The sequence below is a fragment of the Protopterus annectens genome, chromosome 10.part0, assembly GCF_019279795.1.
Source record: "Protopterus annectens isolate FY-2018-M chromosome 10.part0, PAN1.0, whole genome shotgun sequence".
Lineage (NCBI taxonomy): Eukaryota > Metazoa > Chordata > Ceratodontiformes > Protopteridae > Protopterus > Protopterus annectens.
Genome location: NC_056744.1, coordinates 1443189881 through 1443217569, shown reverse-complemented (window position 1 = coordinate 1443217569; position 27689 = coordinate 1443189881). Strand labels below are relative to the sequence as shown.

Sequence of the window (27689 nt, the reverse complement as noted above, 5' to 3'; positions counted from 1 at the left end):
ATCTAAATGGTTTACTATCAAAATGTCGCAAAACAATTGCATTCCTGGTCATAAACATGAAAGGAATGCGCAAATGAAAAATAAAGTCTGCTCACAACATCGACTCATATACCCGACAACTATAGAGTCAATGTTAATGTCGAACACAAAAAATACAGTGCAAAAATTACATCACATCTTTGCAGAGGGGCAAGCCTCCCTGCACCTCTCAGATCCCCTGCTAACTATATATTTCAACTCCGAGATTGCACTACAGCAAGGAAAGGGATGAATGTCCCAATCCGCACTGTACTGCAATCCCTAGTCCTTAGATTGACTTCATATCAGCGAATGCACAGTGGCATTCGCTGATATGAACTACCAATGCTTGGCAGCATGGCAATCGACCATCTGCCGTCCGATATCCCATTTGCAGAACATCTAAACTATGCTGCTCATGGCTGGATCTTATGGTATGATGAGAGTGATCTTTATACAGTTTCTTGTAGTTCATCCAAAGCTACCAATAGAGTACATGTAATTTTATTTCTTTATATCAATAATGGGTGTATACAGTCAACAATGTGGCTGTAATTGCAGGTGGTTTTGGGGCACTCTGGATGAAAGAACCTTGTGTTCTTTTGTGGTAATTTTTAAACAGTCTTTATTCTGTCTTTGCAGGACTAACATGTATAAATGAAGATGGAAGAGATTTGGTTACTGTGTGTTTGTGTGAAATTTAAAATATGATTTTAGTTATTATTTTTAACACTGCATTTTGGAAGGGTGCAGGCAACAACACAGCTATAATTTCTGGGTTTGGTGAATATCTGTAGATACAAATTAACTGACCCTGCTGAGATGATAAATGCTAGTCTGTCTTTGCAGAGCTAGTGTGCATTTGTTTAAAGCAAGTTGGAATACTTTTACTGTGGCCATTTTTATCACAATGAGACGTGATGTGTACACAGTCTAAAAAGTGACTTATTGAGAACAGATATTGATGGATTACAATGACAGCAGTCTGAGTGGCCTTTTATGGTTGAACTTTTCTGAAATATGTACTTTGGTCATTATTGGATCATACATTGTTTCAGTGCTTACTGAAAAAAATGGTCACAACTAAAAATTTAAAATGCACTCTAACAAATATTGCTGTATTAAACAAGAACTATAATATAAATATAAAACAATCAGAAAGATAGAAAGTGACTCAGTAAGGGGCACAAAGAAACTATAACAGGTTGCAATGCAAAGACAGAATGATAAAGAAGATAGACACCCTTCATAAGGGATGCCAGCAACAACCTGCTCACCAGCCCAGAGGACATCAAAGGCAGATGGAAGGAGTATTTCCAGCAGCTTCTGAATGAAGAAAACCCCACAGAAGCTGTACTGCTCCAGAAACAGCCTACAATGAGAGAAGAAGAGGTGCCCACCTTAGAAGAAGTAAGAACAGCACTAAGGAAGATGAAGTCAGGGAAAGCAACAGGCTCATATGAGGTCACAGCAGATATGAGAAAGATGCTGGGTGAGATAGGGGAGAAATGGCTTCTGAGGGTACTAATAGCAGGGTCGAGAGAAAGGTGTATCCCAGATGACTGGAGAATAAGCATACTAGTGCCAGTGTACAAGAACACATAGGCACTGGAAGCTGTTGAAGACTGGGGGGGGGGGGGGTTAGAGAGGCACTTCACAATCTCAAAAGGGCAATTTTTTAAAACTATTTACTACCACAACATAGGTTCACTTAGAAGACATTTTAAGCTTATCCAATTTCCCTTTTGGTGCTTGAATTAACATTTCCTGATTGGTCTTACCTATCCCATGTCTGATAATTGTACATTAGTCCTAGTGAGAATAACTGTGATCATACCATAGATAATTTGAGGGGAACCATGTAAGGGATGCAGCATTTAGGAAATGCCTTTATCCATTAGTGGCATGAGGGGCAATCCTGGAGTACATTTTCTATTATTCATCCTTAGATTCAAGTTGCATTTGAATATGGACGAGGATGAGCTTTGTCTTACTTGAATTTATAGCCTGTAACACCCTGCTGCTCCAGCCACTCCAGTGTTCCATTCCTTGGCTAGTTCTCCTCAGTTACCATAAACACTGTCCAAACCTGTCAGTGTGAATACTGTTTTCTTATTTACTTCTACAATGATTATAGAGCACAAACACTGAGCCATTTGCTAAACAAACAATACAGTCTTGCAATGAAAACAGACTTAGCACAAGCAGTAAGCTTCTCTGCCCTTGAAACTCACATTCATTGAAAAGGCATGAGAACCCGCATTCATTCTGTATCTGGCCAGTGGAGGACTAAGCTTACTGTTGGGCTGTTTTAAATTTGTAATTTTGAATAGTCTTCTAGTAAGCAGTGAAACAACATGTATGAACCAATGACAACAAAACTACCAATTTCAGAAAATCTCTACCATAAATGGCCACTAAAACTTCTGTCATTACAACCCAACAATATCAGTAAATATGCAAAATCTCTGCAGAAGTAAAGTCATCTAAATAATTCCACATTAAAGGAATCTATAACTAATGAAGTTTCATGTACAAATAAATTGCCTGTTGCCCTTGAAGAATAAATTGCCTATGTTACATTAAACCAGTGATCATCAGGTCTGCCTCTCAGCATAGGCATGCAAGTCATCTTATGTGACCTGAAAGGATTACTGGTGGCCTATGTGGCCACATCCTAGTAGGAGACACAGGATCCTCTTCTGAAAGTAGCCTAAAAGGATGTCACATCATCTCCCAATATCAGTTACACAGGCTGGTGTTATCTGATGTCCATCAACAAACACCTGCCCCCTTCCAGTACTGTGAAAGGCACAAATTACCAAGTCACAGAAGTGTCAGGTCCTGAGCATCAGGCCACTAAAGGTGCAGCCTGACCATGGTGCCAACCATGGAAGTGACTGATGGCTGGGTTTTGTCTTTTGATCTGGTCTGACATTTGGCAATGACCCCCTGCCCTATTCCATTCAGATACTCCTTTTTGTGCCATTCCTCATACCTTGTGCATTGTCCAACTGTCCCCATGTTCAGCAGCCATATTTTTTGTGTACATGCCACCATGTGTATTTCTGTGTTCGTGGTTTATATAGGTTAGTCTTACCCCTCTATATGCTGCTCTCCCTCTTTCCCAAACATTCTCCTTGAGCCACCCCACCACACCTTCTTCTTTATATGTTGAAAATGGAGACCTCCACCCAACAAAATTATCCCTCCCCTCCAGTGACATATCAAGTTAGAACATAATGGTATACATTTGCGTTTCAGACTTTCCACCCTTCCGAAAATTCCTGCTAATGCAAAACCTGTTAACTTTCCAATTTTTAAGAGGAATATTTAAAAATTGCCCCTTTTTTGGCCTTTGTCCCACTTTTATTTATGGCTTTGTCCAGATTTCTTCCTGTAAGAGGTTGAGAGGTATGGTAACACCATAGCCCGCACTGCAAACAAGAGCTGAAAACAGTTTCATCACATAAATGAGTAAACAAGCTGTGTACACACATCTCATGATTCTTAAAATGGCACCTCTGATTTAAAGTTTCTGTCACCACTAAACTATGAACTGTCCATACAGTCCTAGGAAAGGATGAACCTCCCCCACTGACCTTGGTCCCCAGGCACCATGCCCTCAGGGTCTAACTTTATTCTTTTTACAGACACTGAATGCTACATACAGATTATGGAGAGTTTACATTTTTATATTGTTTTTATAGGCTGATAGGCTGTTAGAAAATGTATGAAGAGCTGGCATCCCTGCCATGGAATAAAACAATAAGTCATCTGACTCCCAAATATAAAAGCAGACAAGAACCCTGCTGCTAAGAATGATGTACCTGTACTAAAATGGAATACTGGTTCCTTTTATTGCATAAATAAGTAGACCAGCTGTGTTTTTACAATACACCTCCCATTACTTTTAATCTAAAGCTCTTGCCATCACTAATTGTGCACTATCCATTTTTGTGCTTTGATGTTATTTGTCAATGTTTACTGCTATATGAAATTATTTGATCTCACTCACACACACACACACACACGCACACACACACACACACACACACACACACACACACACACACACACACACACACACACACACACACACACACACACACACACACACACACACACACACACACACACACACACACACACACACACGCACACACACACACACACACACACACACACACACACACACACACACACACACACACACACACACACTCACACACACACACACACACACATACACACACACACACACACACACACACACACACACACACACACACACACACACACACACACACACACACACACACACACACACACTCACACACACGCACACACATGGCCGGCCTTAGGCATAGGCGAACTAGGCGACCGCCTAGGGCGCTGTACAGGACCACCTTGTAAAGGGTGCAATTTGTGCTTATTTATTTTAATGAATTTACTGTTCTTAGTATGCGAACGCATAATAAGAAAGTAAATTAATTAAAATAAATAAGCCATGGGTGCCAGAATCATAGGGAGGAGGGGAAGTGAGCGCCCCTCCCACTTTTATACCAGCTGCAGTTTGGCCAGGACTTTAAGAATTAAAAAAAAAAAAACTACACTCCACGGTAGTGGAGTCTTCTCCTTTAAGGAGGAACATGCATGCGTCACATCCACGTATGCAGACGTAGATGTAAACAAGTGGAAATTAAACAAGCAGAAGAGTTAACGCCATGTGTACGCATGTGGCAATTAGATTAAAAAGAAGGTAAGTGTATGTGTGTGTCCGTGTAGTTTACACTGGGCTTCTGCGCGAGAAAGTTTGTGTGTGTGTGTGTGTGTTTCTGAATTTGTGTGTTTGGAAATAGCAGCTATTCTCTCTCACTGTGCATTTCAGTCCCCAGCTGCTGGCACTTTTGCAAGTTGTTGTTGTTTTCGGCTTTTCCCGGTCATTGTTTAGCCCTCAACAAAAATCAAAAGCTGGAAATGTTGCATCATGTGAAACCCTTCCTCAACGGCCACTGGTTAGTCATTACAGCCAAAACCTATTTACTAGCATTCTAACAAATTTCCCAGAGACCTTAGTCTTAAAATTAGAACAGCTATAGGACTAGATTTCCAGATTTGGAAATAATCTTCCTATTCACCTGGCAGTATCCCCTTTTGGAAGCTATCATGGCGAACAGTCATTTGACACATCACCACAATTTCAAACCTCAAACAGCCTATAATATCTGCAAACTTCATTGGTATCCCACCTTACAGTTCTTAATGCAATGGAACACACCTTCTCCATTTAATCAAACTTACAGCATTTGGCAAAGTCCTTTTGTTTAATAAACCAATATTGCCACTCTATATTCTACAGAGTGCTGTCCAAATACTGGCACAATCCACTTACACAACAAAGCACACTAATTCCAATAATCAGTTAAAAGACTTTAATGACATTCCTTGCATAATCATGGAAATGTAACAATGCAACTGTTTTCAGTTAGGTTCTCTACTTCCTTAACCTCTGTTACTGAGCACCACTGGGCGTTTGGAAATGTGGGGATCACTCTTTTGCTTACCGAGACCTGCATCTTTTGGATCTGATATTGGAAGCTGGTTGAGAGGTATGGAGAAATTTCAACATGTTTTATGTGGGAGGAGAGGCATATAAACTCCATGCAGGTAGCAGAAATGTATAGCAGCATTTTGTTAATTTCTCTTAAGAGTAAACATTACAGTCTTTCTTCATGGATTGCTGCAGGTGAAAAACTGGCTGTGATTTAAGATTTCCTTTTTTGATGAATCTTACAGTGAGTGGGGCACTGTATTAGTGAAGATCAGAGCTCTCAACCTATTATTTGCCCCCCCACACACACACACTTTATCCCTCCCCACAGCTATCACTTTTTTCTTACAGCTAACACCCCTGGTCAGTTTCTTTCTCCCCAAAGCCCATGTATCCATTGATAGAGTGCTGAGACATAGATCTCCATTGTCCATAATGTTGTATAGTTCCCAGATTTTGCCTTACATTTTTTGTCTTGTCCATCTAAAATATTTGATCTGATAGATCACTGAGGTGAAATGTCAGCCAATAATGCATTTGATTTTCAGCCTTCATTTCCTTCAGAAAATGCATGCTAAGACAAATGCTATTATTCTAGCAACTTTCTAAGTCTATAAGAGCAATATTTATAATCTGTCCCTGTTTGGGGGCCTTTGACCCCCCCCCCCATTTTTTAGGCTTCGTTCAGATTTCTTGTGCTAAGAGGTTGAGAGTTATGGAGGCATGGTATGTAATGTCATAGTTGCCGATTTAGTTGTTGCATTTTAAGAGGGGATACGGGTTCTGCATTCCTTAGTGTGCTGTCCTTTGTTTAATATGCCTAGTAACTATGAACTTGTCTGTTTCTCAGTCATTCTCTATTGCAATATTATCAGTGTACCATTTTTTTCTTTAATGCAACGTAGACAATTAATTCTTCAAGGGCAGCAAGCACGGAATTTGTAGATGGAACAGTGGAATGTAAAGTTCTTTGCCAGTAATAACATCTTCATTAGTTAAAAATCTCTTTAATGTAGAATTATTCAGATGATGTTTACTTCTGCAGAGATTGTGCTTATTGACTGATACTGTTTGAGGGGACTTTTATGGTTAAAATGTTCTGAAATGGGCAAGTTTGTCATTATTGGGTCATACATTTTGTTTCATTACTTACTGGAAAAATGTTCAGAACTACAAATTTAGCACACTGTAACAAGTGTAAATGTTTTCAGTGTGCAACTAGCTGTTTTTTGTTTATCAAATGGCACACTGTGTTGTAGAATGTGAAAGCAGTGTTAGTAGCATAATTGCCTTTGGTGCAGAAGGCTGTGGATTCCACTCCCACACCATGTAGATGGAGTGCTGATATGCAGTGCCTATATGATTGTTGATTGTTTGGTGCATTATAAGGGGTATAGGGGTTCTACACTCCTGAATATGGTCTTTTGTAAGAGATACCTAGTGACTGTGAACTTGTTAATTTCCTATTGCAATATTTCTAACTTACCAATTTTTTAATGTAATATAGGCAATTAATTTTTCAAGGGCAGCAGGCACTGAATTTGTAGATAACATTGATATGTAAAGTTAAGTTGTTTACCAGTAGCAATCTCTTCATTAGTTACAGATTTCTTTAATGTGGAATTCAGATGATTTTACTTCTGTAGAGATTGTGTGTGTTGAGTAATATTGGTGGATTGTAATGATAGAAGTCTTGAGTGGCCCTTTATGGTTGAAATTTTCTGAAATGCAGTGTTTGGTTCATAAATTTTGTTTCATTGCGTATTAAAAGAATGTTTAAAACTACAAATTTAAAACATATTCTAACAAGTGGTGCTGTATTATACAAGGAATATAATTCGATACAATCAGGAAAGTGAATTAATGAATAAATACATGGTATGCATGGCCCTAAAAAAATATGTGCAAGCAGTCTGTTTTGAAAACAGCCCAAAGGTAAACTTAATTCTCCACCAACCAGATGCAGTTCTATGAATGTGGGTTTTCATGCTTTCAATGAATGTTAAGTTTTGCCATTTCAATGAATGAGTTTCAAGGGCAGACACGTTTACTGCTCATGCTAAGTCTGTTTTCATTGTGAGACTGTATTGTTTGTTTAGCAAATGGCTATCTGTGTTTGTGCTACTTTATTTTAATATCTGTAATCATTGTAGAAGCAAATAATAGAACATACTCGTGGTAACTGGTGAGATAACCAAATAATGTAACACTGGAATGGCTGGGGGGGGGGCTGCTGCAGGAGGGGCTGCTCTGGGGTGGCGGTCTATTACCCTTCCTAGAACCCTATTTGACCATGATGTGGCTCTGGTATTTCAAGTAGAAAATACATAAGCAAAGGTAGTTGCAGTTTAACTACATTACAAGGTATCTTTTTCTTCCTATGCATTTAAATAATTTAAGGAAATGACTAGAGTGGCTTTCTTAGGGAATGACCCAGTGAATATGGCTCAAATAGGGGTGTTTCATGAGTGTGGTATAGGTGGAGCTTAAGGGGCGCCGGAGCACTACTTCGCCTAGGGCGCCATTTCGGCTAAGGCTGGCCCTGCGCACACATGCACACACACACACACACACACACACACACACACACACACACACACACACACACACACACACACACACGCACACATGCACACACACACGCACACACACACACACACACAGATACGCATACACACACGCCCTCTCTCTTCTGCTTTAATGCACACATTCTCACACACACACACACACACACACACACACACACACACACACACACACACACACACACACACACACACACACACACTTCTTTCATTTCATTTTTTTCACTTGCTAAACATCAAAAGTGCTGCTTAGTGAGTGTAAGATAACATCTCGATTGATCTGTCACTCTCATACACGCATACACTCTCTCACACATGCACTCACATTTGTTATTTTAATTTTTTTTTCTTATTTCACACTCACTAAACAGCAAAAGCACTGCTTAGCGAGCGGAAAATAATGGAGGACATTACTTTTTTCTTTCATTCCAAGCTACTTCAAAGACCAGTAGGATAACCTCTCCTAGCTCTGCATCAAAGGCTAATTAGGAAAACTATGGTATAACAGTGAAAGAAGCTGCACACCTAAGCACATCCTTGTTTTGCAGCTTTAATAGTGTCCGCTATTATATTATTTTCTAACTTCAGTCTTTAATAATTTCACACTAATTTGCTAGTATACCATAATTTTATAAAAAAATGGATCAAAAATAAGAGGCAAACTTTTGATCATTCTGGGAAAACGGTACGGTTCAGAGGTGTGTGGTCTGATGTTACTTACTGCTAAATCAAGTCAGCTTGTATGTGTACATGCATTTGCAGAAATCAGATCTATATCCACATTGTACAACTAATAATCACAAAGCAGCTTAAACCAAAAATGAAAGACTCCAAATGGGTGAACAGTTGCCTAAAGAAGACTGCCAACAGAATATAAATACTGTAATTAGCCCTTTCTTTTGGGCAGTCTTCTTTAGGCAACCATTCACCCGTTTGGAAAATAAATTTACTGTATTCCAGAAATAGCCAACTTCTTAATAATACATCAATGCCTTTTGTAAGGGAATAAGCCACCTGCAATCCCCACACTGAAGGCTTCTAGAGAGAAGAGGAATGAAGATCAGCAGGACTAATACAGAATATATCTGTGTGAATGAGAGGGAGAATAGAGGAATGGTGAGGATGCAGGGAGTAGAGGCGGCGAAGGTGAATGAGTTTAAGAACTTGGGATCAACAGTTCAGAGTAATGGTGAGTGTGGAATTGAGGTGAAGAAGAGAGTACAGGCAGGATGGAGTGGGTGGAGAAGAGTGTCAGGAGTGATTTGTGACAGACGAGTACCAGTAAGAGTGAAAGGGAAGGTCTACAAGAGGGTAGTGAGACCAGCTATGTAATATGGGTTGGAGACAGTGGCATTGACATAAAGGCAGGAGTCAGAGCTTGACGTGGCAGAGTTGAAGATATTAAGATTTGCACTGGATGTGACGAGGATGGACAGGATTAGGAATAAGTATATTAGAGGGTCAGCCCAGGTTGGAAGGTTTGGAGACAAAGCCAGAGAGGCAAGATTACATTGGTTTGGACATGTGCTGAGGAGGGATGCAGAGTATATTGGGAAAAAGATGCTAAGGATGAAGCTGCCAGGTAACAGGAAAAGTGGAAGGCCTAAGATAAGGTTTATGGATGTGGTGAGAGAGGACATGCAGGTGGTTGGTGTGACAGAGCAAGATGCAGAGGACAGGAAGAAATGGAAACAGTTGATCTGCTGTGGCAACCCCTAACGGGAGCAGCTGAAAGAAGAAGAAGAAGAATCCCCACACTGAAGGCTTCACTCTCATTTCCTGCTTAATTAAGTTTTGACTTTGGCTAACCACAGCCCACAAAGAAGAGTTACAAAAAGTTAATTACCAGATTTAAAATGTAAAGAATAATGAATGTAAGGACAAGACCTCAAGACCTCTAAAAATAAAGGTAATGTTTACCTTTTTTGCAAAGAGAGGTCAAAAGCAAGTGTGCGACCGTCCAACAATGAGAAACACACTGCAGGCAACACTAGCATACAAAAGTTGTTCCACATTGCAAGGATAGGCATGGAAAGGGCAAATGAGCACTGACATCACAAAATGGCAGTATCTTTGCATTTTCTTCTTTAGAGTGCAAATAGATCAGTGCGATGTCAGTTTGGGGGGAAGGAACATCAAGCCAAGTACAAATAGTTTATTGCAGTCATGACGTCAGCATTTTGGAGACTACAGCAAGCTTTTGCACAGTATGGTAAGGCTCAGTACTGTCCCCTGTAAAACATTTGGATTAACAGCAGTTTCAAAATGCTGCATTATTAGTCGATTTTAACAGGATCAGAAAACAGGGACAAAAAGTGCAGAAATGTTGAGCATTTCTGAACAGAATCCCATTGTTCTCCTTTAAAGACACCACCACTGTAGAGTTTTGTTTTGTTTTTGTTCTGCCACGGGGGCTAGGCAAGACAGTCTTGTAAAAGTGTGGGGGGGTGCTCCCTCCCCCTCGCTCTATGGTTCCGGCACCCATGCAAGAACAAAGGGGACATCCACAGCTGTGGGCAGTACAGAGGCATCAAACTCCTACCACGTTGCATGAAAGTTCTGGAGAGGGTGACTGATAAATGGATACACAGAGTAGTAGAATGTAAGATGGGAGATGAGAAGTTTAGATTCAGATCAGGATCAGGCACAACTGACCCGATGTTTGCATTGAGATAGATACTTGAGAAGAAGCTAAAGATGAGGAGAGAGTCCAACTGGGCATTCCTAGACCTGGAGAAAGCATATGACAAGGTCCCAAGAAAGCTGATCTGGGCAGTACTGTGGTGGTTTAAAGTCCCAGAAACATTGGTAGAATTAGTGCAGGCTATGTACAAGGACTCAATGACTCAAGTATGGAAGGTGTTCGGCCTTGAGAGGTTTCCATTGAGTGTGGGTGTATATCAGGGTTCAGCTCTGAGCCCACTGCTGTTCATACTGGTGATGGACTATATTAGCAAACAGGTTGGAGGGGACGGATCAACAAAGCTGCTGTATGCAGATGATGTGGCAGTACAGGCAGACTCTGAGCTAGAACTTCAGCAAAGGAGAGGAGAATGGAATGCAAATCTGAAGGCACATGGGATGAAATTAAGCATAGATAAGACAGTGGTAATGGCAGCAAATTGGGGAAATCAGAAGAAGCTGAAATTAGAGATAGAAGGGAAAATAGTGGAACAGGTAAACAGCTTCAAGTATCTGGGAGGGATGGTTGAGGAGAAGTGAAGTCTGAATGAAGAGGTCAAAGCTAGAATCAGAGGGGCTGCAGCCAACTGGCATAGAGTATCAGGTATAGTCTATGACAGAAAAATGCCAAAGAAGCTGAAAAGTAAGGTGTACTAGACAGTGGTATGACCAGTACTACTGTATGGTACAGAAACCTGGGCAGTAAAGGCAGAACAGCTGAAGAAGCTAGAGGTGATGGAAATGAAGTGCCTGAGAAAGGTGATAGGATGCACACTTTGGGACAGACGAAGAAATAAGGACATAAGAGCAGAAGCCAAAGTAGCTCCAATTGCAGAAAAGATCAAAGAGAACAGATTACGGTTGTTTGGGCACATGTGTAGAAAAGCAGAAGACAATCTGGTGAGGAAGATTTGGGACAGACAGGAAGAAGGTAAGAGGAAGCAAGGATGTCCAGCAAAGAGGTGGATGGATTGTGTGAAAGAAGACCTGTGACAGTCAGGCATGAGTGTTGAAGAAGGCAGGCGTGCGGCACTGAATCAAGAGAGTTGGCGACAGTTAACACGATACCCCGACCCCATGTAGAAAAATGGGAAAAAGGGGGCTGATGATGATGATTAATCAAAAAACAGATACATTTACATATGATCCTAAAATGTGTGCAGGTGAGGTGTGGTTGCATTCTGCCATTGGACAAAAGTGTTTTCAATGAATGAGATTCATGAGAAGAGAGGTTTCCTGTTGTTCTTGCTGTCTATTTATCTGTTTTTAATGTGAGACTGTTTTGTTTAGCAAATGGCGATCAGTGTTTGAGTTTTAAAATTTGAAATACACACACATACATATATATATATATATATATATATATATATATATATATATATATGGGTCCCCTTTGAATGGTCATTTCACAATGTCGACATTCATATGGCTGAGACCATATGATCGACATTTGAAATGTCGACCATGGGGAACCTGCATCTCTCTACAGTGTGGAACGGAAAGATTTCCACTTCCGCACTATAGTGCAATTATGGAGTTGGTATATTTAAGTTCCAGTGGTGTGGGGGGGCAGAGCCCCCATGGGGGGTACAGGGGCACAAAGCCTCCATGCTAGCAGCGTTAAAGTACGTTTTTTTTGTTTTTTATGCTTTACTTGTATGGTCGACATTTCAAATGTTGATCATATGGTCTCAGCCATATGAATTTCGACATTGTGAAATGTCGACCATATCAAAGTAGACCTATATACATATATATATATATATATATATATATATATATATATATATATATATATATATATATATATATATATTAAATCCCAATCTGTAATCATTGTAATAGTATAGAAATGTTATGCTCACTGACAGTGTTTATGGTAACTGGGGACAAGCAGCCAAGAAGTGGGAGACTGGAACAGCTGTTGGATTTCGGGGGCTAGTTTATTACCCTGTCTAGGGCCCCATTTGACAAAGATCCAGCTGTGGTCAGTAAGAGTACTTTGTTACACTACCTGTTGTAAGCCTATTGCCTAGCTTATACTGTTTGCTGTCATGGTATGTTAGTAACAGTACATGTTAAGTTGTCCAATCTCGCCTTTGTTCTTGCTGGATGGGTTTGGAGCCGATCCTCGGCTCTGACTCGGCCACTTACGATAGCTCGAGAGCTCTTTACTGCCTCGAGGCTACCCCTTATCCCAGAATGACCAGCACCAGCTACCCAGATCTCGTTTGCCGCTTTTGCTGTGAGGTTGCGATCAATACTGGCTCAGGCTTAGTATAATTTTTTGTCTCTTTTAAACTCAAATATTGTGCTTAAAGTTTGATATAATTCTTCCTGTCTCTTCAGAGCTGGAGCCCTCCTTGTGTCAAGACCTTGACACTTTCAAGGTCATGTGGAGAGTGCTGTCCCCACAGATGGCTCCACTATCGGTTCCATCGGTTCTGTCCCCCTCAGTGCCTGTGACAACCTCTGCTCCTCATCCAGCCCCAAAGCGTAGGGAACCTATGCCCCAGGACACCCCATTGGGTGAACCCTCTTCTTGCGAAGCCTCCCCAGAGCATTCTGAGCTGGCTCCTTGGAAGAAAAAGTGCAAGAGGAAGCACATAGACTCCCCTGAGTTTGTCACCTCAGATACAGACCTGGATGAATTGGAGGGGTCCCCAAGGTCCCCCTCTGAAGATGTTTCCTTTCTGGACATCCTTGAGATTCTCAGGCAGAGCCATAGCTGGACTTCCCTAGCCCCCTCCGAGGACGAGTCTGTATACCTGGATGCATTTGGTTCCTGATCTTCCACCTCCTGGGTGTCTCCACCTTTTGATCCACTCATGTCTGTAGTGTCTCTAAAGGCTTGGTCAGCTACAGATTATATGAAACCTATCCAGAGGAGACCCAATAAATTCATCACAGCTCCCCAAGACAAACAATTCTTAACTAAAGGTGTCCCAGTTGATGCCATGGTGGTAGCAGCAGCCACAAAGACAGAGTTAGCTGAAACCTCCTCATCTGTCCATCCACCGAATAAAGACTCTCGTACGATGGACAGATATGGGAAGCAAATGTTTTCATCAGCGACCTTCTCCCTTAGGTCCCTGAACTATCTTTCCCATTTTACTAGGCTTCAGAGGGATCCCCTAAAAGAGCTTGGAGATACCCTACAAGATCCCACAGCGCCAAGGGTGTTCACCAAATGTATGGCAGTAGTCACGGCTCACCTGAGATGTCACAGATTTCAGGTGTTTCCTTATCTGGACGACTGGCTCCTCACTGCTACCACCAGGCAACAACTTATAGAAGCATGAGATTACACCATCACATCATGTGCTCAACTAGACATCACAATAAACTTTGAAAAATCTGCCTTGTTGCCCTGTCAATCTATTACATACATAGGAGCAGAGCTAAACACAAGAAAAATGATGGTAAAATTGTCTCAGGACAGAGTTTCTATTATTTGAAAACAGGTGTCACTTCTCCTGAGGAGCAAAAGAATTTAAGTCAAATATGTTCTTCAAGTTCTAGGGTCCATGGCAGCAGCCATTCTTCTAGTCCCCTTAGCATGTTTTCACATGAGAATCCTTCAGTGGCTTCTTTTCACACAATGGTCCTTCCAGGAATTACTGATGTCTCACATGATGCTAATTACAGAATCGTGCAAAAGACACCTTTCCTGGTGGATGGTCTCCCCACTAGTTTCTCAGGGCAGACCTTTCATGGAACCCCATCCAGTCGCCACAGTGACCACGGACGCTTCCCTTAGGGGGGGGGCATTATCTAGGGAAGACAGTCCAAGGCACTTGGCAACCTCATGAGTACCACTTGCACATCAACATCCTGGAGATGAGAGTGGTGCTCCTAGCATTGCAAGCTCTTCAAGACTCTCTCCCTGCCGGGACTATTACAATACAGATGGACAATATGTCAGTGGTTTGGTACATCAATAAACAGGGCGGAACCAGGTCTTACCCCTTGTGCCAAGAGGCCCTTGGACTGTGGCAATGGGCGATTTCCTCCCAATGTTTTCTGTTAGCAACGCATATCCCTGGGACATCCAACATAATAGCACACAGGCTCAGCAGGGCTATCCTCATGCCTCACGAGTGGTCTCTGAAACAGGAAATTGTGGATCTTATTTTCCGCAAATGAGGCCAGCCTTGCTGTGATCTCTTTGCCTCTCCCCTCAACAACAAATGCAGCAGCTACTTCTCCCTTGTTTCTCCTCCAGGTCAGACACCCAGGGACGCTCTAGTCCATGATTGGCCTCGGGGACTCCTTTATGCATTTCCTCCCTTCCCCATAATTTCAAAAGTCATTCAGAAAGCAAAATCGTTGGGTTGCAAAATGATCCTCATTGCCCCCTGTTGGCCTCGACAGATTTGGTTTCCATTCCTTCAACCCCACCTTCTAGCCCAGCCTTGGATTCTGGACCCAGTACCGGACCTCTTGATTCATCAATCAGGCAGGCTACACCAATCCCTCCAATCTCTCAAGCTCACAGCTTGGTTTCTCCACTTCCAATCTTAGCCAGGCTCCCCAATATTTCTCCATCAGTGCGTGATATTATTTTTTCCTCCCATAAGACAAATACAAGGAAAGTCTATGCTAGCAAATGGAAAAGATTCTCTTACTGGGCAGACTCCAGGAATTTAGATCCTTTTACAGCTCCTGTACATGAGATTTTGGATTTCCTAGCAGAGCTGTTTCATTCTGGTTCAGCGGCAGCTACCATCAGAGTACAACTGGCTGCCATTTCAAATTTTCATGTCAGAGTTTCTAACTCCAGCATAATGTCTCTCAAAGTCTGTAAAGCCTTCATGAGAGGTACATCTCTACTTAGACCCCCCAGTGAAAGAGCAACTTCCACCTTGGGATCTCAGTTTGGTTCTTGCCACCTTGATACTGCCACCCTTTGAACCAGCAGCATCATGTTCCTTGAAGTTTCTCTCTTGGAAAACTCTTTTCTTAGTTGCTATTACTTCTGCCAGATGTGTTTCAGAACTTCATGCACTATATGCTTGTCCTCCATACCTAGTTTTTCACAAAGTCAGGGTTTCCTTGAGAACTAACCCATCTTTTCTACCTAAAGTTTGTTCAGACCACAATTTGAATCAATCCATTGAACTCCCTGCTTTTTTCCATAATCAATCAAACGAAAAACAAATCACAATTCCACACAACACGAATGCAAACTTCTTTTACTAAATAAAATGCCGAAACAAAGCTTTCGGATAAAACAATCCTTCATCAGTATTGTTTCTCCTTTTTCCCTAATCATTCCAACAAGGCAGAATACAGATTACGCCAACTGGATGTGCATAGACATCTGCGATTCTATCTCCATAGAACTAAAGAAATGAGAAAATCAGATCAGTTGTTCCTTTCATTTGCAAACAACAAACAAGGCCTTCCAGTTTCTAAAGTAACATTGTCAAAATGGTTATCGGACACCATAGTCCATACCTACCACTTGTGACAAAAAGCTCTTCCAACAAAACCCAGAGGTCATTCAACCAGGTCAGTAGCTACGTCGGTAGCATTTCAATCTAGATTGCCCATAGATTCAATTTGTGCAGCAGCTACTTGGGCAGATCCTCATACATTCATTTCTCATTACAAAGTACATGTGGTCTCCCGGGGCAGAGCTTCCTTTGGTACCATGGTTCTGAAGAGGCTGTTCCAATGAGCCACCCAGGATTGAGGTGCTAGGGATGCTGTCCTATCCAGCAAGAATGAAGGTGAGATTGGACAACTTAACATAAAGAAGTTATGTACCTACCATAACGTTCCATGTTAGTTGTCCTTCATCTCGCCTTCCTTCTTGCATCCCTCCCTCCTTCCCCCTTCCTCGAGGATTGAGAGGAGTTTCTCAATGGTTTCACTGGCTAATTCATTTTGTTATTAGTTGCTTCTCAACCAAACCATGACAATTAACTGTATATCCAGGTTTATTAATGGATTATCTTCTATAATTATGTCTGGTGTGAGCTATCTCAAATGAGATCTGGGTAGCTGGTGCTGGGCATTCTGGGATAAGGGGTAACCTCGAGCCAGTAAAAAGTTCTCGAGCTATAGTAAGTGGCCGAGTCGGAGCCGAGGATTGGCTCCGAACCCATCCAGCAAGAAGGAAGGTGAGATGAAGGACAACTAACATGGAACGTTATGGTAGGTACATAACTTCTTTTTTCAGTGAATGACCTGATATCAACATACAGCTAAGCTTATTTCATTGTGCTCTACAGTATACTAATAACAGTACTGATAGTAATTGTAAGTGTAAATGTAACTACAAATATTTTTCAACAGGCCTTTAGCAAGACTACAGTAAAATTTATTTTATACATAAGATAAAGTATAATAGAAAAAAAATTAAAATATATTTTACCTAAGATATAAACTTAACAACAGCCTTATCACAGTAAAACTAGCTTCTCCTGTTGTCAGTAGTAAATCTGCGAACAGCAAATGCTTATACTGCCATACCCATAACTATCACCAATGACCACATTACAGATATCATAGCTTTCATATAGATCTGAAACAGACAGCAAACATTCACATAGGTTCACATAGGTTCATATAGGTTCATAAGTGTGTACTAGGCTAACGGCCCTGGGGCTTTTACAAGTCTAGCCCATAGAAGTGCCTTGGCATTGTGCCGCCCGATGTTAGTTCCCAGTACCTCTATCAAGTAGAGCCACTGGAGTGATCCCCGGGGTGAACATTCTATTACCCATCCACTTATCAAGATTTCACTTGAAGAGGGCTAGTGAGGTGCTCTGCTTGACATGTGTGAGAAGTCTATTCCAGAGCATGGGTAGTCTCTGGGTTATGAACCTGTCCCTCCAACATGTTCTGTTGATTGTGGTAATGAGGTTGAGGTCTCTGGAGCATATGGTTTGGAGGGATTGGGATTTCCTTAGATGTAGCATTTCTAATAGAGCTGGGTCAGACATGGCTTTGTAAGTCAAGCAGAGACTGCCTCTTAGTAGAAGATATGAGAGAGAGAATAACTGGAGTTTTTTGAGTCTGTCCATGTAGGACATGTGTTTAAGGCCTAGGATCCTCTTTGTGAGGAACTTTTGTGGCCTCTTCAGCTGTTGCAGATGTCTAGTGATGTACATGCCAAATGGGGCATTATACTCTATGATTGGTCTAGTGAGGGAAGAGTAGAGAGAAATGATGACCTCTTTCTTCTGGGATGCAAAACCCTTGGTAATGAGATGTGCCACATAGAAGGACTTTCTGACCACAGTGGCAATGTGGTGGTTGAAGGAGAGGTTGCTGTCAACTTGTGTCCCCAGATCTTTTATAACGCCTTCAGTGTTCAGTGGGCTACCATCGATGTGGTAATTTGTGGGAACTGAGTTTTTCCCAAAGGGGATGGCTATGCATTTTTTGGCATTAAGCTTAAGGTGCTGGTTTCGACACAAGTCATTGTTCTCAGTTAGGCCTTTCTGTAGGATGTCTGCATCACTTGGGGGAGTTAATAATGGCTCCCAGCTTGCAGTCATTTGTGAATTTCATTTGCCAGAGTCCCTCTGTGTTGGCCAGGACTTCTGAGAAGTAGATGCAAAACAGGAGAGGACCCAGGACTGATCCCTGTGGGACTCACTCATGACTCGTCAGCAGTCTGACTTGCAGTCTGCTACTTTCACACTGTGGGTTCTATCTGTGAGGCAATTTGTAACCCACCTAACGATATAGGTGTTGATGCCTAGTTTGCTGAGTTTATCAATAATTCTTGAGTGAGGAATGTTATCAAAGGCCTTGGGCAGATTGAGGTAGGCTGTATGAACTGCCTTACCTTCCTCCACTGCTCTGATGACTGACTCAAAGAAGTCAACCAGGTTGAGCAGGCATGATCTTTCACAAAACCAAATTGTGTGGGATCTAGAGTTTGGAGATTTTCTATATCCTTGTTAATAAGGTCCATGATGATGTGCTCCATAGCCTTACATATCAGATTCGTCAGGCTAATGGGGCAATAATTTCCAAGGTCTGTAATCGCTCCTCCCTTATGGAGAGGGCTGACTGCAGCAGTGTGCCATTCGGTAGGGACAAAGCCTGACATGAGGCTGTGAGTGAACAGAGCACACAGATGTGGTGCCAGTTCACTTTGTAAATCATGTAGAACACAGCCAAGGATATTGTCGGGTCCCATGGAAACTGTATTCTTGGCCTTAGACAATGCTGCTTTAACTTGTGCTGCAGTAATGTTGGGTGCCTGGCATTCTTCTTTTATTGAGATTGGTCTTTTAGGGGGGGAGATAGGGGTAAAGTTGGCACTGAATCTGTCGGCCAGTATGTTGGCAATATCTGTTGGCTCAGTATAGGAAGTACCATTGTGCAGTAACTCAGAGCAAATCTGGGTATTGCCATGGAGCTCCTTGATATAACTATAGAAGGCTTTGTGGTTGTTTTTAGTGTCTGCCACAATTCTGCATTCATAGCTGGCTTTGGAAGTTTTGATGAGGGATCTCATCTTTTTGTTGAGGCTAATAAGGGGATTTTTCCAGTCTTGGGACTTCACCTTTTTACTGCAACAGTTTCTTCTTTCTATTGTAGAGTTTATTAATGGCAGGTGACCACCAGACTGGCTTCCTTTTTTTGGAGGAGGGCATCTTGGTTCTCTTGGGTATGGCTAGTTCCATGCATTTATCTACATGTTCGTACAGTGCATTGGTGTATGATTCAGCAGTCATGCATCTATTTTCCATTGGCATGGGTGCCGTGACGTTATCCACCTCTGTTTTTTAGGAATCCAAAGTCAGCTTTGAAGAGGGTTTTCATGGTGGATACTTTTACAGGGGAGTGTGGGTGAGATGTGGATTTCCATGGTGATTAGTTTATGGTTGGATCTAACCAGGGAGGAACTGACTACTGATGTAGAGCAATGGTTGTTCATGTTAGTAATAACCAGGTCAAGGATGTTGCTTCCTCTAGTGGGGGTAAGAATGAGCTGGTCCAGGGAATTGGAATTGATGAATTCCAGGAAGAGTTGGGCCAGTGCATTGGTGCATGAGTAGTTTTCCCAGCTGATGGAAGGGTAGTTGAAGTCACCTAGTATGAGAGTGTTGGGTTGGATCTTAATAGTTTCCAGGGTGCTTAGGAATGTGGAGTGAGAGTCTTGGGACATGGTTGGGGACCTATAGCACGCTACGACCTGAATTTCCGTCTTTCCCAATGTTAGTTGTACCTGGAGTATCTCAGATGTGTTATGTTGGGCTACTAGTCTGGAGGTGTGCATATTCTTTATGAATATGGAGACACCACTGCCTTTGAAGCTTCGGTCCATGTTCTGGGGCCAAATGGTGTGGAATGAGTTATAGCCTGGTAGTGCAGGGGTGCTTTCTGCTGCTTTAAACCAGACCTCTGTTACAGCACAAATGTCGATGTTCTCCATTTTGAGGAGTGCTTCGAGCGAGTGCATCTTGAGATTTAGATATCTAGAATTGAGCAGCATGACCCTCAGATTGCATTTATTTATAGCTGTTATGGTGGTAATCTGATCTTTGGAATGCCACCTAAAAAAGGCATTATAGGAGTGTGAAGAGCCTTAGCCAGTACCCAGAAACCCAGGGGTGACAGATGCAGGCCATCTCTGGCAAAGCATCGAGGTTGTCAATCATGTCATCCCAAGAAGACAGATACTGGATCCCCTTAGAATGACACCAGAAACTTAGACAATTATTGAAGTCAATCATTTTCTGCTTGTACTGTGGTATCATTCTGGGCGACGGTATGATGCTGCTCAGGGCTAGGGTCATACCTGCCTGAGCCACATAATCTGAGAGCTCCACCATGTCTCTTTCATGTAGTCCAGGGAGGTGCATCTCAGGTCATTCACACCCACATGGACAATGTCAGACTCAAAACCATTTAGTAATGTGTTGCTCAGCATATCCCACCTGACATATAGTGGATGTTTCTGGCACTGTGTCACATATCTGGTACCAGTGTAATCAGATGCTGATTTGCTGACTCACACCATACAGCTCTCATCAGCTGGAGTGTCGATGCATGTTTGTGAACAGTGGGTCACATATCTACACACCTAGGGAACCAACATTAGGCAGAGTGTGCAGGCCATCTGTCTACACTGCAGTGGCTTTGCTGTGGTTTAATGCCTATACATCTTTAAATGCCATGTCAGGAATGGACCCCTTTACTAAGACATGTCTCATGTGGCCATGCTAACGATGTACCACAGACTCTTTATGGTTGCCATGCATGTGCAGTCCTAATTGTGCAGAACATGAACAGGCAGGCAATACTGGCACAATGACACTGATCTGTTGCCATGGGCAGACATACCAGTGCAGGTGCACATAACATAAGTGTGTCTCACTTAATCATCTTTATCAATCATTTCAGTGCAGTGCTTTTTGACAATGAAAAAGAATCACATGCCACAAAACTCATCTAATTAAACATTCATAGTCATTGTACATGCAAAAAAGTGTCAGTAAGTGCTTTCCTTTTTTAACTGAAGACCTCATATTGTGGACAATGCTGAAAGATGAATTCATTTTTAAATCCACTTACTTTATGATTAATAACAAATTCACCACCAGTATAGGTCATTCCATCAAATTCATTTTATATAACCAAATTCCTAGAACTCATGCCTTAAACCTTGAAATTTTAAAAGATGCTTAGTATTTCAGGCTGTATTCAGGCTAGGAAAAATACATTTCAGACATACATTTCTTGTAAAAATACTGCTGTTCAGTAAAACCTGTGGTGTTCCCTCTTGTTCAAAAAGGTTTCAGAACCATCCCCTCTGATATCCATTTTTGCATGTTCATGGATCAAGAAAAACTTTTTTAAAAACTGTTAGCACACTCTATACAATGTTTGTAAAAACATTTATCTAAGTGCCTTTTCTAATGACACAGACATGTTCATAGGCCTAGTATCCAAATTTCTATGAGTTCTTTCAAAATAAAACCAAAAGCAGGCAGTACACAATGCAATGTAAACAACATTTACTGTTTTCATGTCATTCAAGTTTCACTTCAGTGTTCATTGGTTTTAAAATTTCCTCTCTTCTCTGTACAGTGAAATGTATTAGCTTTAGCCATAAACTTGCAACTACTGCAAAGTGACATGAGAAAGTGCCCGAGATCTAATTACTAACAATTTGTTATCTGTAGCATAATATTTGTTGTTTTAGTTATATTATTTCAGTTAATTTAATCTTTTTAGATAGTAAGAATGGTGTCCATTTTGTCCATGGCCAGTTGTGGTCAGTGTTTTATTTTTCTGTTTTACTCTTTTCTTTTCAGCTTTTTCATTCCAGAATTTTCACATTTGCTATTGGGCCAAGTTAAGCAAACTGTATTGTTTTTGGTCAGCAGATTCTGTGTTTATACTGAAGCCAAAGATAAATACGGTACGTATTTTACTATTTTATTTTACTTTGTATTAATTAGTGGTTATGGTTGGTGGCTGTTTTTGTGGCATTTTTGAGTTGTGCATGTGTTTATTTGTGTTTGATTACTGGGGTGATTCAATTGGGCAGTAAAAGACCTTTTTCAGCAGAGGCCCAGGGAGAAAAGCTCCACAAAATTACAAATTGTAACAATAAAAATAGAAAAATATAGATAATACAGAAACATATAATATGAATGACTTAGTTAATAACTTATAACAAGGCCATTCTCTGGATAAAAAGAGAAAAATGTTACAATTCAGTTTAAGATAATTACTGTGTAAAGAGAAAATAGGGATATAGAGGGGTATATTAATAAGAGTGAAAGATTATAGTTACAGATAGAGACTGGAGAATGAGTATGACTGATGGAGAGGTTAGCAGAGAAGGGTTTAATATAAGTGGCAAAGTAATAGTTTAGAATTGGAAAAGGGTAACATTAGCGGTTTCTAGACTGATATAAAGTATTGAAGGAAACTGAGTTTGGCTGTAATATATGAAAAAGAGGAAGACAAAACAGGAGATGTAATGTGGAATAAGAGCAGCACCAGGAGTGAAATAGTCCTTTAGTTTGATTTTGAAACATTTGCGGAAGGATATTTGCCTAACAGCAATAAGGAAAGAGTTCCACATTTTAGATACATTAGTGAAATATAGGGAGTCAGCAGAGGTATTGTACAATGTTTGGACTTGAAGTAGATGTATTTATGATGAGTAAAGGGGCCTTGTGGGAGAGTACCATTGAAGTAGGGGAGTAAAGGAGGGGGATTTGTCTGGAAAGAAGATTTTTTTTTTTCTATGTGCTATTTGTAACTGTGTGTAACTGAGATTTCTTTGAGAATTTCAACCAGTTTAGGTTTTAGAGGGCTAGACACTGATGAGATGAGTTGGGCAATTTGGCACCAAATTGGTCAGTTTGATTGTAGCATTGTTTTAATGCTCTGATTGAAATTAAGTTAATATTGGTAAGAACAGGCGAGGCATGGTATAAACTTGATTGGGGATAGGATTTAGCAGTTGTTCTACATGTCTGTGCATTAAGAAAGTTAGAAGCTTTGTTTCTCACTAACTATTCAATATGTTTGTCAAATTTAAGTTGATTATCTAGGATCTCCCCTAGGAGTTTGATTTCTGAGACTATTTTTAGTTGTAATTTTTGAGAGGAGAGGTTAGTAGAATTGGGCTTTTTGTCTATGGAGGATCTGGGAGTACAGAGTATAATTTTAGTTTTATTTGGGTTTAGGAATAGTTGAAAATGACAGTGACAGGTTTCAGAAGAAGAGAATGATTCTTGGGAGATGTTTTGTAGTGAGTGGAGGGAGTGTAGCATAAGCTGAGGCAGAAGAAAGGTTATTATTTAAAATGTAAAATATTAAAGGTTCAAGGATGGAGTCTCATGGTAAAGCAGTAGGTATCGATAAGTATGTAGAAAAGTCTTGAGTACCATATGACTGCTTGTGAGAGGCGATTGAGGTAGCTAGTAAACCAGTTGAGTGAAGTAGTGGAGAAACCTAGTAAGGGATGAGTATGTTGTAATTTTAGATAGAAAACAATATCAAAAGCTTTACAAAAATCAAGGAATATTGGATACAAGTTTGTTTTTATATCTGTCTTGGTAAATAGTATTGAGGAAGGAAAGCAGGGCTGTGGTGGTGCTGTGACTGGGACGAGAGCCATACTGGATATGTTTGAGGAGATTACTGGAGTGGAGCTACTGCAGAACCTTATTATAGACACACCTTTCAAGAAGTGATGACAGAGATGACAGGGTAGCAATAGAGAGAAATTTGACATTTCAGTGAAAGTGCCACCTTTATGTAAAGACAGAATAGAGGAATGCTTCCATAATGAAAGGACAATGGATCCAGATATTGAATGATTGATGAGTATGGAAATAGGATAGGAAAGGGGAGTGGCAGCTAACTTTAGGCACTTAACTGGCAGATTGCCAGAAGCTAAAGTATTTGGTTTAAGCTTTGTAAGGCTTAACGTTTGTGTGCAGTGTGTGTGTGAAACATTTAATAAATAGTGCAGTTACAGCAGGTTTTAAGCTCATTTAATAACTTTAATGTGAAGATGTGCTAAGGATGTAGATAAAATTATGATGATGTTACAGAAAACTGTAGATAAACAAAAACTTCTACAAAATTTGCCATATCCATTTTTCCACACCCTTTATCTTGGGGCTGACATTAGGATTGATAATGCAGTAATGTAATGAATCAGCAAACAGTGAGGAATACAGTGTATCACTTCAAAGATACTCTCCATTAATTAATTCAAGCTTATAGCGTCATTCTATATACTTCCAGTTGATACCCTTATCTCCTTATTGTGTCCAGGCATTTTTGTGTATGGCTTCCTTAACTAAGTGACTTACCAATAGTAGGCAGTCTTAGAGACAACAAGGTATAAGTAACAAAATAAACCTAAAATGTTTAATTTAGAATGTCCCACAGTGAAAATATTAATCAGTTTCATTTGTTATTCATATTTACATTTGTATTTTCATAACTGAGAAAGCTATGTGTTATTCAGAGGCAGGATGATAGATGATACAAAACAGAAAATACAAATACATTTTACAGTAAATATATATATAATATTGCTATATTATTTTGCTAATAATTAATAGATATATTATTTTAATATTATATTCTATATTTTTAACTATTTGACTAACTATTTATGGTAAACAATTTATGAAATATTCCTTTTTGAAGAAATATTTTTAAATTTTTTTTATTTTTTTTTTGCTTTTAGTTCTTTAGACATTCAGTGTTTTATATATATAATTAACAATTATATATTAAATTTCAAAACATAATTAAAAACTTATAGATCGTGAGAGATTTCGTGTAACTTGTGCATGTGGGCCATTTTAACTTTTTAATATCCATCCTATCCTTTCTTCTCTTTTCTTTTTTTCACACACTGGCTGGGCATACATGGAAAAAAAAAAAACACCAACACCCCCCATCCCCTTCATTTCCTTTTTTAAAGGCAGTGTCATACTGCTTAACCTGGAGAAGGGGTAGGTGCTATGTGACAAATCTATTCTTCCTCTTAGTCTTATTTATTTGTCAAGGTAGGTTTAGATCTCGGGTCCTGGTGTTAGCGGGACAGCTGGATTTATGGAAGTATAATAGTCCTTGGACTACTGCATCCTTTGTAGCCCTTTAAGCAACATAAAAACTGCTCCTAAGGAGTCTATATGAACTGAGTATAGGTGTAAAGTCTCCAGTCTTTCCTGGTAGATCTTTTAAGCCCACAATCTTTTAAGTTACAGACTTCTGGGGTCTTTACAGTCGCTTGACATGCTTAGTGAGGTACATTCCAAAGGGGGCATTGTACTCAATGATGGGCCTAATCAGTGCACTTCTTTTGACTCCATCACCTCTCAGTAAACAAGTGCTAGACATTTCCTGCTATTATGAGAAAGTTCATGCCTGGCTGACAAAAGTGTTCTGGCCATATAAAAATATATTGTACAGTTTCCAAGATATGACAGTTTGCTGGTAAAACATTAGAATAGAAAAAAATATAATTCTGGGTGTGTGAACATTATGATAATTGTAGCTTGGTGTTAGGACTGAATTCACAGACTGTTATCACTGAAAAGGAAACTTTTCTCTGATAACATAATCTCTGTAAATAATCTGTTTGTAATATGTAATGCTGGTATTATGTAATGCTGTATCTGCTTACCCTTGGAGCTTTTCTCCCCGGGCCTCCGCTGAAAATGGACATGCATCCAGTCGGACTATCCCGGTCAACAAATGTAAAATAAAAATAAAAATAAATAGCTGTTTGTCTCGTTTTAATAGTTTTTATTGTTCACAAAATATTTAAACTTGTTTTTAAATGAGTTTCAGAAAATGCTATGGAATGTAAGGATGCATATAGGCTGCTAGAGGTGTGAAATTTCACAGCTAAGAGGTGTTAATGAGTTAGGCAGGTGAAGCAGCAGTGCAATTAAAGTTATACTAGTAACACACAGCACTATTTAGGGAAAACATGACAGGCTATTGCCACTAGATGGCGACCTTAACTGCAGCTTAAATTCAATAGAAGTAAGCAAAATACATAAAAAAGGATATAAACAAACAAAAAAATGGCATCACTACAGGTATAATACAGGAAATATGGTATTAGTCATTGTGAACAGGGTTTCATTTGGCATTCATATGTACTAAAACTTTTAAATTAATTACACATTGATTTTCCTTTTTGTTCGCTCAGTGTGTTTTCGATATGGGCCTCTCATTCTTTAATATATATAGCAAACTGCTCCAAGTGCAAAGCATACTACATAGGCAAGACAAATAGAAAATTAAAAGCGAGACTAGGTCAACACATGTTAGACATCAGGAGGAGTGTTCAAACAAATGCCTTCCATAAACATATTCTTAATACAGATCTAACTCATACTTTTAAATTTGGTATTTTGCAAGTTATTCCTTAGAGGGGGTGACATGAAATTACACACAGAGAGATAGAACTGCTATGGATTTTTAGATTTAAGGCACATATACCCTCAGCCTTGAATGACATGGTTACCATTAAACCTTAATTGAAGTACTTACATACTCAAATACACTGAACTTATTTTATTTGTCTGTACCCTATATGTTTTAAAAAACTGAAAAATCAAAAGTACCTTCATTATTTAGTACATTTTTTACTGTTATTGTCAGTTACATTTTTATACATACAGTTTTACGCATATTTTACTTATATTACCATGTGAGTACAATTTTAACATGTGACTAGACCATGTGACTACACCTTTATTTATATAAGCTAAGCATAATGTGTTGCTCAGTTTCTTTGCCTGATGAAACCTATTTGGGTGAAAATGTCTTCTGCACTTGCAACTTTTTAAGTATGTTGTAGATTTTAAACTTGTGGAATAAGCACTTCTAACTACATTATGGATTTTAAACTCTTGGAATAAACAACTATTCCTTTTTAAAAAAGCAACTGTTGAAGTAAGTTGTGGACTTTGAATTTTTTTGAATTAATTACTGTTTATCCCTGCTCATGGTTCCAGTTACTTTTTTGTTTTGCTATTCTGTAAAATTACTGAGTCAAGTGGAATCTGAAAATGCAACTTTTATTCCAAAGCACTATTTTATAAGAATTGTGTTAATTCATTTACTGCAAATATCTGAAAAAGTTCTATGATCCTAGTTTTAATAATAAGCTATATACACAGTTGATTTTAGGAACTAGTGAAACCTGCAGTCACAGGGGCTTTCTGATCACAGGTAGATCTCCCAAACAAAATCAGTCTATCTTATACTGATATTTTTATTTCTTGACTAGATCCCTACTAAGCATTGATCCACACTACGGATATATTCACTTCTCTTTAGTGCTGACGAGGTCACCTTTGGTAACTGTTGGAATGGGG

The 27689-nt window shown here is 40.0% G+C and overlaps 1 protein-coding gene across 1 annotated transcript in view; it reads right to left on the bottom strand.

The window, feature by feature from the left end:
* The window catches only part of LOC122814297, a 780122-nt gene that overhangs the window by 60143 nt on the left and 692290 nt on the right, over positions 1-27689 (bottom strand). The window lies entirely within an intron of this gene.